The sequence below is a fragment of the Triticum aestivum genome, chromosome 2A (genome assembly GCF_018294505.1).
Source record: "Triticum aestivum cultivar Chinese Spring chromosome 2A, IWGSC CS RefSeq v2.1, whole genome shotgun sequence".
Lineage (NCBI taxonomy): Eukaryota > Viridiplantae > Streptophyta > Magnoliopsida > Poales > Poaceae > Triticum > Triticum aestivum.
Genome location: NC_057797.1, coordinates 731,818,107 through 731,826,185, shown reverse-complemented (window position 1 = coordinate 731,826,185; position 8,079 = coordinate 731,818,107).

Below are 8,079 nucleotides of genomic sequence, written 5' to 3'. Positions count from 1 at the left end.
GGTATATATACTAGGAGGGGGAGGGGGTAGATGCTTGGGCAAGGGGCAAGGGGGGCGCCGGCCTAGAGTCCTCCTAGGACTCGGCCTAGGGCGGGGCGGCGGCTGGCGCGCAGGGCGCTGGGGCGGCGGCGGCCTGGCCGGCTGGGCCTTGGCCCGGCTAGCCTGCGGGAGTTTTTTTTAATCTGTTACGCACGCAGAAAAACAAAAGAAAGAAATTTAAACGAACTTCGAAAAATCTAAAGTCAATTTTCCCTGACTCCTAAAAATGAGTCGAAAAAAATGAACTTTTCTCCGGGCCTAAAATGCAATTTTTGAAAACGCGCATTTTTCCCTATCCAAAGAAAAAGCAAACAAACACCGAAACCAAAATTTGATTTATTCATTAAATCTTCATTTTTCCTAAATTTTGGGAAAGTCATATTATTCCCTCTCTCTATTTGATATTGGAAAAATAATTAAAGATGAAATAAATAAATCAAATGATCCTCTTTTCAAAATTTGAGAAAACTCAAATATGAAAATAACGAAATCTCCAACTCTCTCCGAGGGTCCTTGAGTTGCGTGAAATTTCTAGGATCAACGAAAATGCAAGAAAATATGATATGCATGATGATCTGCTGTATAACATTCCAAATTGACAATTCGGGATGTTACAAACCTACCCCCCTTAAGATGAATCTCGCCCTCGAGATTCGGGTTGGCTAGAAAATAGGTGAGGGTGGTCCTTGAGCAAATCTTCTTCTCTCTCCCAGGTGGCTTCATCCTCTGAGTGGTGGTTCCACTGAACTTTGCAAAACTTGATAACCTTGCTGCGGGTAACTCTGTTGGCAAACTCGAGAATCTTGACTGGTTTCTCCTCATACGTTAGGTCATCCTTCAACTGAATTGCTTCAAGTGGCACTGTATCTCGTAGCGGTACTTCCGCCATCTCGGCGTGACATTTCTTCAGCTGAGAAACATGGAATACATCATGAACTCCTGACAGTCCCTCTGGTAATTCCAACTTATAAGCGACTTCTCCCATGCGTGGCAAGATCTTATATGGTCCAACGAAACGCGGTGCTAATTTTCCCTTAACTCCGAAGCGCTTAACTCCTCGAAGTGGGGATACTCGAAGATAAACTCTGTCTCCGGTTTCGTAAACTGTCTCCTTGCGTTTAGTATCTGCGTAGCTCTTCTGCCTGGACTGGGCTACCTTGAGCCTATCGCGAATCAACTTAACTTTCTGTTCAGACTCCTTAATCAAATCTGGTCCAAAGAACTGATGGTCTCCAACTTCGTCCCATGACAACGGTGTCCTGCACCTCCTTCCGTACAAAGCTTCGAAAGGTGCCATCTTCAAACTGGTCTGATAGCTATTATTGTAAGAGAACTCTGCATACGGCAAATTATCGTCCCAACTAGATCCATAATCTAGCGCACAAGCTCTCAGCATATCCTCCAAAATCTGATTGACTCTCTCGATCTGTCCATCTGTCTGCGGATGAAAGGCTGTGCTGAAGTCTAGTCTCGTTCCCAAAGTTTCATGCAACTGATTCCAAAACTTTGAGGTAAATTGGGTTCCTCTATCTGATACGATACTCCTCGGAACTCCATGCAAACAAATGATCCTAGTCATGTATATCTTTGCCAACTTAGCACTGGTGTAAGTGGTCTTAACTGGAATGAAATGTGCTACCTTCGTCAGACGATCAACTACTACCCATATCGAGTCATAGCCTGCTTTCGTCCTGGGTAGTCCTGTGATAAAATCCATGCTTATCTTATCCCACTTACATTCGGGTATCGGCAATGGTTGTAACAATTTGGCTGGCTTCTGATGTTCTGCCTTTACTCTCTGACACACATCACAAACTGCTACATAGGCTGCAATATCCTTCTTCATTCTGGTCCACCAGAATGTTTCCTTCAAATCCAAATACATCTTGGTATTTCCTGGGTGAATCGAATACGGTGAATCATGTGCCTCTTGCAGAATCAACTTCCTGATCTCCGAGTCATTTGGCACATAAACACGGTCCTCAAACCATAGGGTATCGTGCTCATCCTCACGAAATCCTTTTGCTTTTCCTTCGCTCAGTTTCTCCTTTATGGAAGCATTCTCCTTGTCAGATTTCTGAGCCTCTCTGATTTTATCCATCAATGTTGACTGAATCTCCAATGCTGCTACATAGCCTCTTGGAACTATTTCCAAACATAGCTCACGAAGGTTTTCTGCTAACTCCTTGGGTATTTCTCCTGTCATTAGGGTATTGACATGGCTCTTACGGCTCAATGCGTCAGCTACCACATTAGCTTTTCCGGGATGGTATTGCAATCTCATATCACAATCCTTGATGAGCTCCAACCATCTCCTTTGTCTGAGATTCAACTCCTTCTGCGTGAAGATGTACTTCAAACTCTTGTGATCCGTGTACACCTCACAATGATTTCCAATGAGGAAATGTCTCCATGTCTTCAATGCATGCACTATGGCTGCTAACTCCAAATCATGAGTGGCATAATTCAACTCATGAGGCTTCAGTTGTCGTGAAGCATATGAAACAACTCTTCCTTCCTACATAAGCACTGCTCCAAGTCCTCGACGTGAAGCATCACAGTACACCTCATAATCCTTGGTCTGATCTGGCAAAATTAATACTGGTGAGGTAATCAAACATTTCTTCAACTCCTGGAAACTAGCCTCACACTCCTCAGTCCATTTGAACTTAGTATCTTTCTTCAACAATTTAGTCATAGGCTTTGCAATCTTTGAAAAGTTCTCAATGAATCTCCGGTAGTATCCTGCGAGTCCAAGAAAACTCCGGATCTCTCCAACTGTCGTTGGTGCTTCCCATTCAGTTACGGTCTCAACCTTTGTGGGGTCAACTGCTATACCTTCTACGGATATAACATGTCCAAGAAATCCTACTTCCTTTAACCAAAACTCACATTTGCTGAATTTGGCGTATAACTGATGTTCCCTTAGTTTCTCCAAAACCAAACGCAAATGTTCCTTATGCTCCTCTTCATTCTTTGAATAGACTAGTATATCATCAATGAACACTACGGCGAACTTATCCAAAAACTCCATAAACACTTTGTTCATCAAGTTCATAAAATAGGCAGGCGCGTTAGTCAATCCAAATGACATAACGGTACTCATACAATCCATATCTTGTGGTGAATGCTGTCTTAGGTATGTCCTGCTCTCGAATCTTCAACTGATGGTACCCTGATCGCAAATCGATCTTAGAAAACACCTTAGCTCCTTGCAATCGATCAAACAGATCGTTGATCATTGGTAGTGGGTACTTGTTCTTGATGGTTACTTCATTCAATCCACGGTAATCCACAACCATCCTTAACGATCCATCCTTCTTCTCCACTAGAAGTACGGGTGATCCCCAAGGCGAAGAACTTGGGCGAATGTAACCTTTCTCCAATAACTCCTTGATCTGATTCTTAATTTCCACCAAATCCTTTGCTGGCATCCGGTACGGTCTCTTTGATATTGGGCCTGTACCTGGCAATAACTCAATTAGAAACTCAATGTCTCTATCCGGTGGCATTCCTGGCAATTCCTCAGGAAATACATCAGGAAAATCCTTTACCACTGGTACTTCTTCCTGCACAACTCCTGTTAAAGAATTTACTTGTGTCTTGTTTGGCACATGCCGGGATACATACTTGATCCTTCTTCCTTCTGGCGTTGTGAGCGAAATTGTCTTACTGGCGCAATCGATGTTTCCTCCATACATCGACAGCCAATCCATACCAAGAATCACATCCAGACCTTGGGATTCCAGAATAATCAAATCCGTTGGGAAAACATGCCTTCCTATACTTAATGGCACTTGAAAGCATCCTTGACTGGCCATGTACTCTGCTCCTGGCGAGATTACTAGCATAGGTGTTTTAAGAACCCTAGTGGGTAGGCTATATTTTTCCACAAATCCCCTTGATATGTATGAATGCGATGCACCAGTATCAAAAAGAACGAGTGCAGTAAATGACTTAACCAAAACTTACCGATTACTGCGTCAGGCTGATCTTCAATCTCCTCCACACTAACGTGGTTCACTTGTCCCCTATTGAAAGGGTTCGGCTTCTTCCCAGAGCTTCCATTGCCATTTCCATTCTGGCCTTCAGGACATTCATTGGCATAATGTCCGGTCTTGGAACACTTGAAACAGGTGACTTGACTCAGATCTCTCTTAGTTGGGGTCGATGGGGTGGTCCAGTTCTGGCCGTTGCTACCTCCATTCCCATTACCATTCTTGTGGCCATTATGGTTGTGCGAGCTACCTCCTCCATGGGTATGCTGAAACTGAAATCCAGGTTTAGGGGTAAAACGGGGCTTCTGCTGGGCTCCAGAGTTATACTTCCCTTGTCCATACTTCCTCTTGCGGTTCTCAATCTGCTGTTGCTTCCCTTCAATCATGATGGCACGATCTACCAACTCCTGGTAGTTGTTGAAACTCGCTACCATCAACTGCATGCTTAGCTCATCATTCAGTCCTTCCAGAAACTTCTCCTGCTTAGCTGCATCCGTAGCAACGTCATCTGGGGCATAACGTGCTAACTTGCTGAAGTCGTCAACGTACTGGCCAACTGTCCTTCCTCCTTAGCATAAGTTGCGAAACTCACACTTCTTCAGGGCCATAGCTCCTGCTGAAACATGGGCAGTGCGGAAAGCTTGCTGAAACTGATCCCACGTGACTGTGTCAACTGGGTAAGTGGTTGTGAAATTCTCCCACCATGCTGCCGCGGGTCCGTCTAGCTGATGTGCGGCAAACTTCACTTTCTCACCATCTGTGCATCCTGCCGTGGTCAACTCCCTCCCTATCTTGTGGAGCCAATCGTCCGCTACTATTGGCTCGGTGCTACTTGAAAACACCGGCGGATTCAGCCTAAGGAAACGGGCTAAGTGGTCAACAGGTGGTGGTGGTGGTGGGTTGTTGTTGTTGTTGTTGTTGTTCTGCTGGTTTTGGACTGACATCTGCATCAATTGATTCTGCTGCTGGATCAACTGAGTGAGCTCCGGTGGAAATCCATTGTCACGTCTCAGAGGCATCTGAGGGTGTAGAAAATACGAGAATTAAGAATAGAGTGAGGTCTAAAGAGAAAACACTACCCCAATGCACATGAGAAAATGCACTCAAAATCACTTCATTCAATCAAACAAGGGCTTACAATCGATCTAGCTATCGCAAAAGTGCTCGAACTATAATGTTTACATGGGGGAAATACTACTACTATTTGGTGGACATCTAGAAATTTGAACCGGTGGAAGACTCCATGATATCTGCTCCAGCTTCGTCGTCAAAGTCGGGTTCACTTGGATCCGAATCGGTGTCGTCGATGATGATGTAGTTGTCCGGACATGCGACGTACTCGTCTTCCTCCGTGGATGCTAACTTCTTCTTGAGTTCTTCAATCTCCTGCTTAAGATCACCATTGTGCCTTGCTAGAGCTACGATCTCGTCCATGTAGTCCTTGCATGTAGACTTCAGTTCTCCTTCTAGCTCGATGATCCTTGCCTTCGCATTCTTCAACTCTATCATATCATTGCACATCTAGTTCTCGTGGCGTCGAATGTGCTGGTTTAACTCCTGGATGAATGATGCAATGGATCTATCCTTCTTGGTGCTGACTAACTCCCATTGTTCATCTCTGCTTCCGCAAATCTGGTAGATAGTGTCCTTGAGGTCTTCTTGATAAACTTCTCCAATGCGTCCCATGGTGATATGAGCTGCCATGCTCCTTCCCAGACTCCAGGTTGGTGCATTGAAAAAACTATCTATGGGCTTCGTGATTGGCGCGAATGTCCTTCCCGGAACGTGAGCTTGAATCTTCCAGCGCTCCTCTTCAGGCAGGGTGGCGTTGAAGGTTCCCGTGAAGCTTGGTAGTCCTATGTTCAGGTACTTGGTGACTTCCTTCAAGTGAAATCCAAAAGGTGTGCCTTCATCCGGTTGAGCGTACTTAATCTTCGCGTTCGTCATCCTAAAAGAGTAGAAAATATGAGGAGTTAGAAAATGAGAAGAGAATAGTGATTTATGGCTTTAACTTAGTGGTCGTGTCCTACAGTCAGCGTGTGCTCTGATACCATCTCTGTAGCGACCCGACCCGAATGGATCAAGTCTACTGTGCTCCGGTGTCATCCCTGGATCAGTAATGCTGACACCACACAGTACTTCGAAGGATTTATAGCAGAGTGGCAATCACACACTTATTACATCGATGTCTCAAAAGAGAACTTATTACAATAAATATGGCTTAAGGCCATCTAACAATGATAACAGCGGAAGACTCGGAAGATAAATGGGTCCATCAACTCCAACGGCATCACTGAGTATAGAACCACGACCTAAAACACCTTACTCGTCGTCTGAAAAGTCTGCAACATGAACGTTGCAGCCCGAAACGGGTCAGCACATGGAATATGCTGGCAAAGTAACACATAGAGAGTAATGAATAGTAGCTATACTATATGCATGTTTGGCTGGTGGAAAGCTCTATGGTTACAGTTTTACGTAAAGCCAGTTTTTCCCTACAGCAAAGGAATAAATTTATTTAACTATCATGGTAGTTGAACATCGAGAATGGTTGACAGCATTCCGATCCCAATTAAGTGAACAATTAAAACCCAACAAAGTTAATTAGAGTAACATGTTGAGATTCACATGATATTCAAGTACTAGATACTCAAGTTGTCCATAACCAGGGACCTGGCTAATCATGATTAGTTTGTTACACTCTGCAGAGGTTTGCACACTTTTCCCCACAAGACTCGATCTCCTCCATTGGATTTCTCGCACTACACGGTGTTTGAGAAACGGATGACCGAGACACAGTCTTTCAGAAGCGCTAGCACCTTACGATGGATAGACCGGTACACCTACTTTCCCCTACATCTGCTAGTCTACCCTGTAAGAGCTCGCACGACTTAATCAACTATGCCAGAGCCCATAATGGCTTGTGGCTGCACACGGAAGTTACTAGCATGAATGATCTTATGATCCCTTTGAGCCTGGGTGGCGGTCCAAAATAAAACAGGCAAGTCCTGATAGACATCAGGTGCCTCAATCCACCCAGATGTGTGTTTAAGTTGCCACCTTAGATAAACCATTAAATTAACAAACTCACATCTGTCATGGATATCACTCACCCAATCCACGTCTACTAGCATAGCATGGCATAATAAGCAACGTAGAAGTAACTCCCAAAGGTTTCATAATAATCAGGTAATAGGTACTACCTCATCTACTTCCCATCCCACAATTTAATTAGATCCTAATCATGCAATGTGAGAGGATTGATCTAATGCAATAAAACATGGGTTGTAGAAAAGGTATGATCAAAGTGTTACTTGCCTTGCTGATGATCCGCGAGTCCTAGGGATTCGAAGTAACAGGCGGCGCAATCCGGGTGATCTATCGCAGACAAACAACAAGCACATAATAAGTACTCACTAATGCACAGGTAAAACTCGAACAAAAGAACGAACCAGAAAGTTCAACTTAAGAACTCCGGTTGCAAAGAAAGAACGAACCGAACGAAGAAACGGAAAACAAACGGCGGAAGAAAACAACTCGGTTCTAGCAAGTTGAAACTAGGTCAAGTTTTACTGTAGAAAAAGCTTGTTCAAGTTGATTAGACGGAATGGCGGTTTCGAGACGAAACTCCAGGCGCTTGAATCACCTGATTCCGATAAACGAGCGAGAAGAAAGACTAGAACGAAGATCGGATCTGAGATCGCGATCGGAGAATCGCGGAATAAATCCGACGAGAAAGAAAACGAAGAACGGTTAAACGAACGGACGTCGTTAACCGGGAATAGTCGATGATCACGTTCGTTGAGACGAACGGTCCGATGGAAGAATGAAAACCGATCTAGGGTTTTCGGAAAAGAAACCGAAAAAGAAAAACTGGAAAAGAAACCGGAAGAAAAGAAAAGAATCGGAACGGTTTTCCTGAAAAAAAAACCGAACCGAGGGGAAGAAAAAGAGGCGCGGCACGGGGCTACCTCCGGCGGCGGCGGCGGCAAACAGTGGCGGCGGCGGCTAAGGGCGGCAACGGCGGCTATAGGCGGCGGCG